We start from the raw sequence: 11,830 nt of genomic DNA, 5'->3' as shown, positions 1-11,830 counted from the left end.
CAGAAATTGGCTTTGTTATTAAGTAAATATAGGTGGCGCTATTTACCATAAATCATACTTGAAAGGGGTAGGTAATCAATACTGCTATTAAAACAGGTGAAATATGTGAAACAAGCAACAAAGAAATTTTATTAACACATTTCATAAAAAATAAAAGCAATTATTTGTATTAAAAGCATGAAAGAGTAATTTCTAGTGTCTAAATAGCGCCACCAATCTTTTCATAAATAGGTACATTTCATATCCGAAAAAGCTTTAAAAAATGCTGTGAAAGTGAATAATGTTGAAAATAAGGGGAAATGAAAGTTGAAAATGACACAAAAGCATCTGTATACTTTAGCACGATACCGGTTTAAGCTGTTTAAGCCTAAACTTGGGTTGTACACGATGTTTTGTTTGAAAAACTAATAAATGATCACATCAAACAACCGTGTGCGCCTCATGCTAATGAGTTGAGCCCTCTCCGGGAATTGCTCTATGCTATTACCGGACGTAACGTTTCGATCGGTCTTAACAGCTCTTAACTCTGGTCATCTTCAGCCTTAAATTTTCGGATTTAAAGCACATTACGTCGGATATAGTAATTTTGTTTATATCCGACGCTCATTCACACTGCCACTTATATCCGATACTATTACCGACGTAATTTAAGTCCGACTGTGTGAACAAATTGTCGGATTTAAAGCACATTACGTCGGATATAGTTATATCCGACGCTAATTCACACTGCCACTTATATCCGATACTATTGCCGACGTAATTTAAGACCGGTAATAAGTGATTTAAGTCCGGCTGAATGCACACGACTGTAGAAAGGAGGGATTTATGACCGGTAATAGGCTTATCGGACATAACACGTCGGACATACGCTGGCGAAGTTACGCAATTTATCGGATTAATTACCATAGCAATAGGTGAAAACAATTTTGAACATATGGATTGAATACAATACTGGTCTTTTCAAAGATACTGATCTTACAGGTGCAAGTAATCATCATGATTCACCTATTGCTATGGTATTAATCCGATTATTACGTAAATTCTTTACTCTTCAATGACGTGTATACCGTCCGATTTTGTCCCGTAGTCATTTATTCTGGACAAAAACTGAACTTAATGTGGAGCACAATGTCAGCCAACACCAGCTATGATGAATATTCAGTTTATTGAAAGAAATGCCGTAAAAATTGTTCATTCAGTTCTTTTTTATTGATCATTTGTATTAGAAGCAATTCGATGTAATTCTGCATTTAAAAAACAGTCTTTTTTCCTAACGAGTTTTCGCGTAATTCAGACCCAAGCCAAGACGCAAAACCAGGCATTAGCGATGTTTTTAATGACCACCCTCTAAATAAACAAAAATTAATACATTTTTCTATTTTTTATTACTTATCGTATATAATAGCCCTATCACTTATATATTTTTATGTGAACTATGAAGTTAATACAGCATTCTGTTGCAAGGTTATTGAGTAAAAACGGAAAACAGATGCAATGTTTAGGATTTGACTCGGACATGTCTGAATCAAAAATAATATGCATCTAATTTCATATTTTGGCTTGTAAAATAAAAACTATAAATGGTATGGTAACCACATTTTCAGGTAATAATCCTCACACTCATATCAATATAAAAAAGTCATATTAATAATAAATATTGTGAAATAAGGGATAAGTCAAAAGAATATTATGTAATTGCCGTTTATTTCCGTAGTTTAAAGCTATGATAATTCGTCCAAAAATACGCATCTAATTTCATATTTTTGTTTATCAAATAAAAACCATAAAAGGTATGACCACCAAATTTTGAGGGAGTAATCCTTACATTCATATCAATATGTAAATTCATATTAATAACAATTGTTGTGAAATAAGGGATAAGTTAAAAGAGTATTGTATGATTGCCGATTATTTTCGTAGTTTAAAGCTATGATAATTCTTCCAAAAATGCATCTAATTTCATATTTTGGCTTATAAAATATAAACCATTAAGCATATGGCCACCACATTTTCAGGGATTAATCCTCATATTCTTGTGAATATATAAAAATACAAATTAATTAAAAATATCATCGATAATCAATTATTATCGATTATCGATAATATATAAATCCTTATCTAATATTCAATGTTTAACAATATATAGGCCCACGCAACCAACAAAACTGTATATCTGCAGTAATTTGAAAATATGATTTTTTTCCAAAGTGCTATAAAGCATCATTTTTTTACCATATTATGCACATCATATCTCACGCAACCTGAAGGAACTAAACTTGTTTCCGGTTTGGATTTCAACACCTTAAAATTCACATCTGTCGTAAAATACAGCTCAACTGATCATACTTTTCCTACATTCGACCTTGCATGATTTTTGAGTTGACACAGTCATGAAAATAACTATAGATACTTGACAGACCATTAGTAGCCCAGTTCTGAACCTTTTCATTGATCATTCATAACAATAGGTATCTGATGGGTCAGTGAAGATAAGAAGGGATTATAATATATCCGTAACCTTGATATTATAGTACATATCGAGGAAAAAGTGCAATGGACATGTTTTCATTTTATGTTTCAAATATCCCGCGCATGAAAATTGAGTATTTAACCCAAAATGGAAAATGGAACAATTTATTGGAAATCTGTTTAACAGATTTTGTTGACAACTTTTTCTGCACTGTATTATACCTAAATTAAGAAATTTGATAAATATTCAAAGAAAATATAGGTCATCCAAACAATTTTGATTTTTACACATTTTGGGGCAAAAAAGGAAAAATAAAAAATAAGCAAAAATATCAAAATCTGTTTAACAGCTTCATTCATCAAGTCATAACAAACGGCCTACATGCTTAATTTCTAATAAAATATTGAAATTGTGAAAAATATAGGTATTTATTGATTTTCATGTTTTTTCTTGCAAATATGCTAATAATATGCAAATTATGAAATTGCAAAATAAAGTTTCTACATAGCATACATCTTTCAAGTGTGATGTTCAAAATGACAGACATCAAAAAAAGATTCGATGAAATGTAAAGGTGTAGTAACAATTTTGGCATGGACTGTCTGGTCAGGAAAAGTACGGTAAGTTGAGCTGTACGGTTGACATATTTTTTTCTGAATTGAAAAATCTCTCATGGTATATAATGCCCATATTAGGCATTGTGCATTTTTTACTTCAATCATCATGGCCGTGGACATGTGATGCTCTGTTTTGAAGAGCCATCCGAGTTTCCATTTTGACAAAACGAATCGGTGCGACAATTATGGTGATATTTGTACAGTGCCGTAAAATAAAGGTAGAAATACAGAAAAAAAAGAAGGACGGACATTGGCAAAAATTAATAGAATGACGAATATAATATGATGAAGGATAATATAAAACCAAAAAAGAAAAGAAAAAGAAATCTAACTAGATGCCACAGTAATGTGTTTTACCAAACACGAATATCTATGCCCGTGACCACACCTAACCCCCTTCCCCTATTCACAAACGAAAACTTGGTGAGCACCATGTGAAAGCACTTGTAGTTCCTGAGCTAGAGCTGTTTGAAATTTTACACATATTGCCCCCTGTAGCCTATGACCTTTGACCTCTGGGGTCGATGTTACTGCAGAAAATATCTAAGGGTCATGGGCCATCGTTGTACCAAGTATGAACCCTGAGGGCGCTATAGTTCTTGAGCTAAAGCTGTTTTAAAAGTTTACACATATTGCTCCTTGTAGCCTATGACCTTTGACCTCTGGGGTCGTGGCTACCATAGGTTACATTTAGGGGTCATGGGTCATCATTATGTTAAGTATGAACCCAGAGGGCGCTATAGTTCTTGGGCTAGAGCTGTTTGAAATAGTACACATATTGCCCCCTGTAGCCCATGAACTTTGACCTCTGGGGTCAGGGGTACCCTAGGAAATTTTTAGGGGTCATGGGCCATCATTATACCAGGTATGGGCCCCGGGGCTACTTTAGTTCTTGAGCTAGAGGAGTGCAAAGAAGTGGTCTTACGGAGAAGAAGGCGAAGACGAAGGAGAAGACTAAACACAACAAATACAATATCTATGCCCCGTTGCACGGGCATAGATAAATATATTCAGGGGATCGAACCCGTGTTTCACTGCGCCTGTGGTAGATGCTATAACCATTGCGCCACGGAGCTGTGTAACTTCAACATGCTTAAACTATTAAACTATAATATAATGCTATGCAAGATGCATGTGTATAAATAAACGCTCTGCAGACGATATATAGTCAAACAAATCACACTTTTACGGCATTTGTTTCATTAACTGAATATTTAACATAAAGCAAGTGTTGGCTGACAGTGTGCTCCACATTTATTTCAGTTTTGGGCCGGGGTAAAATGACTTCGGGACAAAAACGAACGATATGCACGTTTGTAAAAATAAAAAGAAAGTAATATTATATTAAAATTCTTTACTCTTCAAATCTGAAAAAAATCGCAAAAAATGGCATTTTACTTATAAATAAAATGTATTGAATCAAGTGATGAATTTGTTAGCATAATAATTATCATAAATGGGGAAATTCCATAGCCGTGGAGTGGCAGCTTCATGGCTTGATCTACAATTGCCTTTTTTTTTAAGGACGTGTACAGATGAAGCAACTTGTTGTTTGCTGTATCAAGCCTAGGTAGACGTATTATAAATATTGTTCCTTCAATCTAACATTCTGCTGCACTGCCCCCGACTTGCGACGGGCGGAGGTGGGTTGAGCGCTTTGTTCCCGGGAACCCTCCAGTGCAGCAACTGTTGACATCAGGGAATCACATTACAGTAGTAGCTACTCCCTTCTTTCAGACCAGGAACTGTTGGTACAGGGTGTTGAAACCAACGTGCCAACTCAGCAAACACAAAACGTTTTCGGCATCAGTCGCAAAAGGTTATAAAGGTGGTCAGAAAACGTTTAAATGTCGGGTTATATAAATGGTACATTAATGGTATAAAACGTTTTCATAGCATTAAATAACATTTGTTGGTAATTTACTGCCCAGCAAACACAAATGTTTTACAAAAAACATTTAAATGCCGGGTTATATAAAGGGTATAAAAACGTTTTAATAACAAATCATTCTAAACAGAATGCTATTTTGGGGTTGAAAAAATATTTTGCAAAAAATGTTTGCCCAAAGTATTTACAATAAAGTTTTAAAATATGTTCACGACCTTTATATAACCCGACATTTAAATGTTATTAAAACGTTTTGTAAAACGTTTATTAAAACGTTTTGAGTACCATAACACCCTGCCCCTTAACAGAAGAACGTTTGAATGCAAAGAAAACTTTCTTAACTCTCAATTCTAAACATATCTTCATAAACTAATACGTTTACTTTTCACACTATGTACATACACAGTGACTACTTGTCACACTTGTTCCTTTTTACAGGAAATTATGTTTGTTTTGCCCAACTCTGGACTAGGCATCGACCATCCCAGCAAACACAAAACGTTTTCAAAACGTTTTAACCGCATTATATATTTGGTTTTTGGTTTTGGTAAAAACGTTTTAATAACATGAAAATAACACCGGGTTTGTGATGCAAAGGAATGATGCACTCCTTGATTTCCGGGTAAATAGTTTGACAAGTACTATTATTTTTTATGTTTTATTACGGAAGTCTCGTAGACCGACAAATAACTGCCACGCATGCCTTTTGGAATGAACGGTGTTTGATTTATATGAATGTTAGGTTGGAGTTGGGGGAGGGGAAAATAAAGTTGCAAGGAGACCTTCGTCTTTAAAGCCATATCATAACATTTTCAGACAAAATAGATTAGCATTTCTTTGCCATAAAATGTTAGCTTTTACTGTCAGATATATCCCCTATTATTTTTGAGCCGAACAACTACGGCAAAGCAAAGAAAATTGGAATTTACTACCATCGCACATGTCGCCAATACGTACCGCTCCTTCGGTCATGTTGTGGTACGACCCTTTGTTGTGTATATCACCGTCCCGCACGCCGTGTACGTACTGTGTGTTATGAACATCGTGTATGCGTTCGACTAATAATTCCATCGTAATTATAAAGCGCCGATTCCGGCGTTTTATTCAACATCTCGGATTTTGACAAAACTACAGCACCTAGAGTCTTGACTTTCGCAGGTTATATTGGTTTAATAAAGTACAATTTAATCGTGTAAAAAAAGAATTTTAAAAATTCAGTGAGGCGTCTTCCTCAGCAAATGTTATAATATGGCTTTAATTTTTATAGTGAGTGCCCCCCCTCCCGGGTGCTCTAGCACCGAATTAGGATTGTACACCCGTTCTAAGGTATTCATAGATGATTTGGATATCTATTTATCATTAATACTCATGGAAAGTCCTTCGCCATTTTATTTGTGCATAACTCGAGGTGTGGGGGTAAATTACGCACGCTTTGTGCGTAAGTGAAAATGGCGAAAATTATGGACGACCCCTAATGCTTCCATGCAATTTGTTGGTCTTTTTAGGATTAAAATCCTCCAAAGCTATTAAGGGAGTACTACACCCATTGATTTTTTGTTAGCATTTTGTTTGCATTTTGTGACAAAATTACAACAAAAAAAAATGGACAAAGTGGACAAAGTGGTATGCAAAATAAAGGGGCACATCTTCTCGTTTTATTGGTGGCATCGGTATCAACGTAACTGACATGCTTTTAAAAGTAGAAGCCAAAAGGTGGTACATCACTGATGATTTAAATTCACTTCATTTTGGAAAGCTTACTATCAACAGATTTCGTTAAAATTTTGGATATGTGTTACTAACACATTAGGGGAATAAAGTTGGTATGTAAAATGGAAATTGAAATAGGTATTAGCATTTTACTATGAAAATCAATATGACATAAATAAATGTGTGACACATGTGATGTGTGAAAAATAACCATGATGTAAACAGACATTCATTTTGAGAAATATTATCTTCAGGGTGTATACTACATCTCATTTTTTCAGCATTGGATTCCTGTAGTACAAAACTTTTCCAAAAATGAATACTTTTATTCTCTTAAAAGGGCATTTCGTGATCCACAGCCTCATCCCCACTTTTCTCAAAAAAAGTTGAGATTTTTGTGCAATATTTTTGTACAAAGCTTCTAATGGTGTTATAAAGTTACACTATGATCTTACCATTTTACCATGGTGGCCTGGTACATCTGAAAAGTGATGTGGACTGAGATTGACAAGTATTTTTACAAAAAATTGTGAATATTGAAGTAGTAATAACTTAAACATCATATTTGCTGTGTAAAATGATTACATGTCACCTACAAAAAATTGCAACTTTATAGATTGATGAAATATTTGTGAAAGAAATGCATTATTTTGGCTATGTTGTTCCATTTTAACAAAAAAGTTAAGTTACATGATAAATCATGGAAAAACATTCAAAATTCAAGATATTTGAAACAAAAAGTATATTGATATGAAAGTGTACATGAAAAGGTCAATCATTGCAAATTCCTGAGACTTAAGGTTTTTGACCTATGACCTCTTGAATATCAAAGATCTGCTTGTTTTGCCTAAAAATGCAATTTTGGACTATACAAAATGTTAAACTACAGCTGATGTTCTTGCATATATTCAAGGGTCACAATTCCACAATATTTGCAGAAGTCACAGATTGGTCAGATACCATGTTTCCCACCTTTTTCAGTCGTTTTTGAAGGCAAAACTTACTTTTTTATCATTTTATCTTTTGTTCCAGGGAATTGTCATATATGATTGACTTTTTTAATATTTTACCATTAATATCAATGTATTGGTATATTTTTTATATCAAATATCTTATTTCCATATTTTAACATGAAAAATCATTGAATTTTTTAAAAATGAAATTGGGCAAAATTGTCAAAAAATTGCATTTCCACATAAATATTCCAAAAAAATAATGTAATTTTTGGTTAACATATTGAAATATTTGTCATGTATTCTCAACAGCAAATAGTTATAGCTGTTTTACTGTTTTAAAGTATCTCAGCTTAACGCCACTTTTGAGAAATGCCAGCCGGGTAAAATAAAAAGTTCAAGAGTGTATAGAAAAATGTTAACCCCATAAAAAGACTTATCCAAAAATGTTGCTCGAAAATCTTAAAAAGAGAAGATAGACCAATGTGGCCAATGTGATTTTAGTTTTCTGTTCAATATTTCACATTTTAATTAAACAAAATATTATGTGAAATCTATATATAAAAGTAGTAATCATGCAATGACCTAATGTGGAGTTTAATCAAATTTAATGGTATCATTGTATTTGTACAAATAATCATTTCCTAGCCAATGGCCTTGCTTTACTACCTCTACCTCTGCTGTCCATCTACCTGTTGCTGTAACACAAAATGGCATTCTTAAAATTAAATTAATTATTTCACTTCCTCTGATTGCTGACATTATTTTTCCCGCAGGCGGGTATAATACGGAATTTCAGGGGGATAAAATATAATTATTTGACACATAATTGTGACTGTGGAAATTGTTTTTGTGTTTGGTAGCTTTATGTATAACAAGATTGACTTATGTAAAATTGTTGTTGTATATGCGTTGAGTTTGTGTACGATAATTTGGAAAAAACCATTCATTTTAATATACTATTTTTAGAAACACACTCTGTCACTGAGCTAGACGCATGCGTGGTGTCAATTTTGTATAGAATTGGGCTCATTTGCATATGCATAAGTTCGTTGATAAGGTTGTGGCGTACTTAGTGATAGTAGATTTCCAGTAAAATGAAGTTGCACGATTGCGTTTCGTGATATAATGCGTATATATTTAAACTGTTGAAACCTTTGTTTTCAAATCTGCACAATGTCCAGGCATGTCGCAAATGGCAAATATTGTATTACGTGTAATAATATGTCCTAGTGTATTGTATTTGTTCGAAAAGTTTAGCCCCGCTAATATACTTCGCGCAAGGCATAGTTAAAGTTGGATAACTTAAGAGTAGACGAGGTATTGTTGGTCGAAGCAACCTAAAAATCGATTTTCATTATCTAGATCAATATATTATTGAAAAATAACACCGTGATGTTTTACAATGGTTCATTCTATAAATCGTATACTTTGCAAACTTGCTTAATTTATTGTTGTTAATGAGTTATGTACGTTTTACAAAAGTGTTGTTGTTTCAGCCCTCTTTACAACGTAACTCAAGAACCGCAGCACCTATAAAAGTATATCTGTGATATTTTAATTCTTCTACACACTCGCTATGAATTGAGCAATACAGTTTTTGCCAAAGCTCACTACCATTCGTAAGATGCTGTGAACTACCAAATCACAACTAGGATTAATAACCTTAATTCACGATAAAGGTAGGGATAGAGATATGACGTCATCGAAAAGTGATTTGTTTTAGATTGAGAAATAATGCATGTCAAGTGAAATTTTCGCTGACATTTTTATTTTACTGTTGTATTAATTGTTGTCAATGAAAGTGACAGTAAAATTTCGAAAATAACCGTGCATTTATGAATTTATGTCATGTGACTATTTGTTATGGTTTTAATGCGGAGGGACATGGAGCTATAGAGGTCAGTAAACGTGAAATGGTCAAAGTCACGTGGACAGGCACATGGAGTTGCAGACACGTGCAATAAATTATGCATGTCAAATATAATTGTGTGAAATGTTAAATTGTTTTATATTGTCGTATACAATTGTTGTATAGGTCTACTGAAGCTGACAATCAATTCAAAGAAGATAATGAAGAATGATGAGGAAATGTTTGTCATGGGACTATATTTTGCTTTATTAAATGTGGAGGGACATTAAGTTAACGTTCAGATAATGTGAAACGGTCATCTCGCACATGGCCCGGGCACATGGATGACACGTGAATTGAAAAAGTCTTTGTCTCCGGTTGTTTATTGCGAGTTATCGGCATGGTTCCGGGTTTGGAGTAAACTTATTTTCTCGTTTTACACACAACGTGTGATCACTGTGATGTAATCGGAAACCAGCGAATAACGGCTGGCGTAACATTTTGTGATGGGGTTAAAGGAGTAGTGGGGTTAATGTAGAAGCACAGTGATGTAGAAGGTTACCATGCGAAATGACTTGACCAGGTCAGCACGTCAGTGCATACTGCGAGTTTGTTATCAAGATTTTTATGAACCCAAGCTCAAGTGCACTAATTGCTTCTTGTAGCATCACCAAGGCAAACATTCGCATGGCCTTGTAAGTTGTGCATGTTCTCTCACACAGTGGACTTGTCATGTACGTTCGCTGTATGCTGCTTTCAGCATAATTATAGACCTTTACAGGGTCTATGCTTTCAGTTGACAATAAAAATTCCTTTAAAAAGGAACAGGGCGAACAAATGAGGAAGTGTCAAGATAAAGGTGTAGTAAGGAATCAAATTTGATTAAAAAAATGAATAGGTTCTTGTCAATTATTAAAGTTTAAGCTACTTAGAACATAATTTGCACTTGAATGAAAACATCCATTAGTTCATTCTGTTGAATGCCAATAGTGAGTCTCCCCCATATTTCTACTTTTCATGTTGCTCCGGTTATTCGTTAACGAAAGTATTTATACCTAAAAATAATTTCATGCTGACATCTACAAAATTTATTTATCAGTTGAACAAGTTCACCCTCTGCATAAAATTCTTTTATTTTGAACATGTTGAATGCCAATAATGTACCTCCCCATGCATTGTATTTCTACTTTTTATGTCACTCTGGTTATTAAAACTAGGCTAGTACTTTATTTTCCGTCTTAGAGATGTGGCGATCAACTATTAACTCAAAATCAAAATGAAAATAAAATCTTCTGAAAGTAATAAAATATCTATATTATAAAGAGTATACTATTAATGAAAAATTTAGGCCTAAAACGAATTAGACCTATAACAAATCAAACTAAAATAATTTATTTTCAAATTACATACCTTAAAATCTTATGAAAGACAAACGGTTTTGTCTCAGCCATTTATTAATTTCTAGAATATGCCGCAAATACCACCTTAAGATCTATGCATGACGACATCATAATTCATCTCTATTAGATTTTCAGTGTATAAGCAAGTAGAAGTAATATCATCACTACAATATGCCCCCAAAACAGAACTCCCCACCCACATAATCGCAAATTGACACGACAGCTTCATTCCAATTCAAATTTAATATTTCATCCAAAACGGTCCTGTGATACACTTTCCCCAATCAAACACATTTGCATTTGATCATCTTCTACTCTTCCCTGAGTAGATCATTATAATATCAAATCTAAACACCATGCCATGGAATTCACCATATCACGTCCGAACTCACATGCACATTGGGCGCCCATTCCTTTTTTAAAGGAATTTTTATTTATTGTCATTGCATGTAGTAGGCCTATTTATTTATTTTACTGCTAACAACATTTGGCCTTTATTGAACAGTGACTTCAACGTATACAGCTGTATACCACCATACCAGGTTCAACCAAGTTAGCAGATAAAGGGCAACCAGTTATTGACTTTTCTTATTTCTTATTGGTAATTGGTCAATAAGCAAACACTCATGGTCTGCATGAGCAAATAAGTCCGGGCGATTTGTATTGCACAGGGCTCAGTGCTAAAGTAAATATATGTTCTCTTTATCGCCTGCCTAAGTTTCCCCATTTAAGGGATGGGGTATGAACGTTTGGACAGTATTTATTGTGGGACATTAGAGCACATCAGACATGTTGAATTGCATTCTAAATACGAAGAATGTCCTTTTGATATAAAATAATTTTGATTTTTGAAATTCGCAAATGATGATTTTTACTTAAAGTGTATGTAGGTGGGATGAAAAAGCCGACGATCAATTGAAAATTTTGACCTTTCGTATTG

The sequence above is a fragment of the Amphiura filiformis genome, unplaced genomic scaffold (assembly GCF_039555335.1).
Source record: "Amphiura filiformis unplaced genomic scaffold, Afil_fr2py scaffold_61, whole genome shotgun sequence".
Lineage (NCBI taxonomy): Eukaryota > Metazoa > Echinodermata > Ophiuroidea > Amphilepidida > Amphiuridae > Amphiura > Amphiura filiformis.
The sequence above is the reverse complement of the archived record's forward strand: the minus strand, read 5'-3'. Positions refer to the sequence as shown.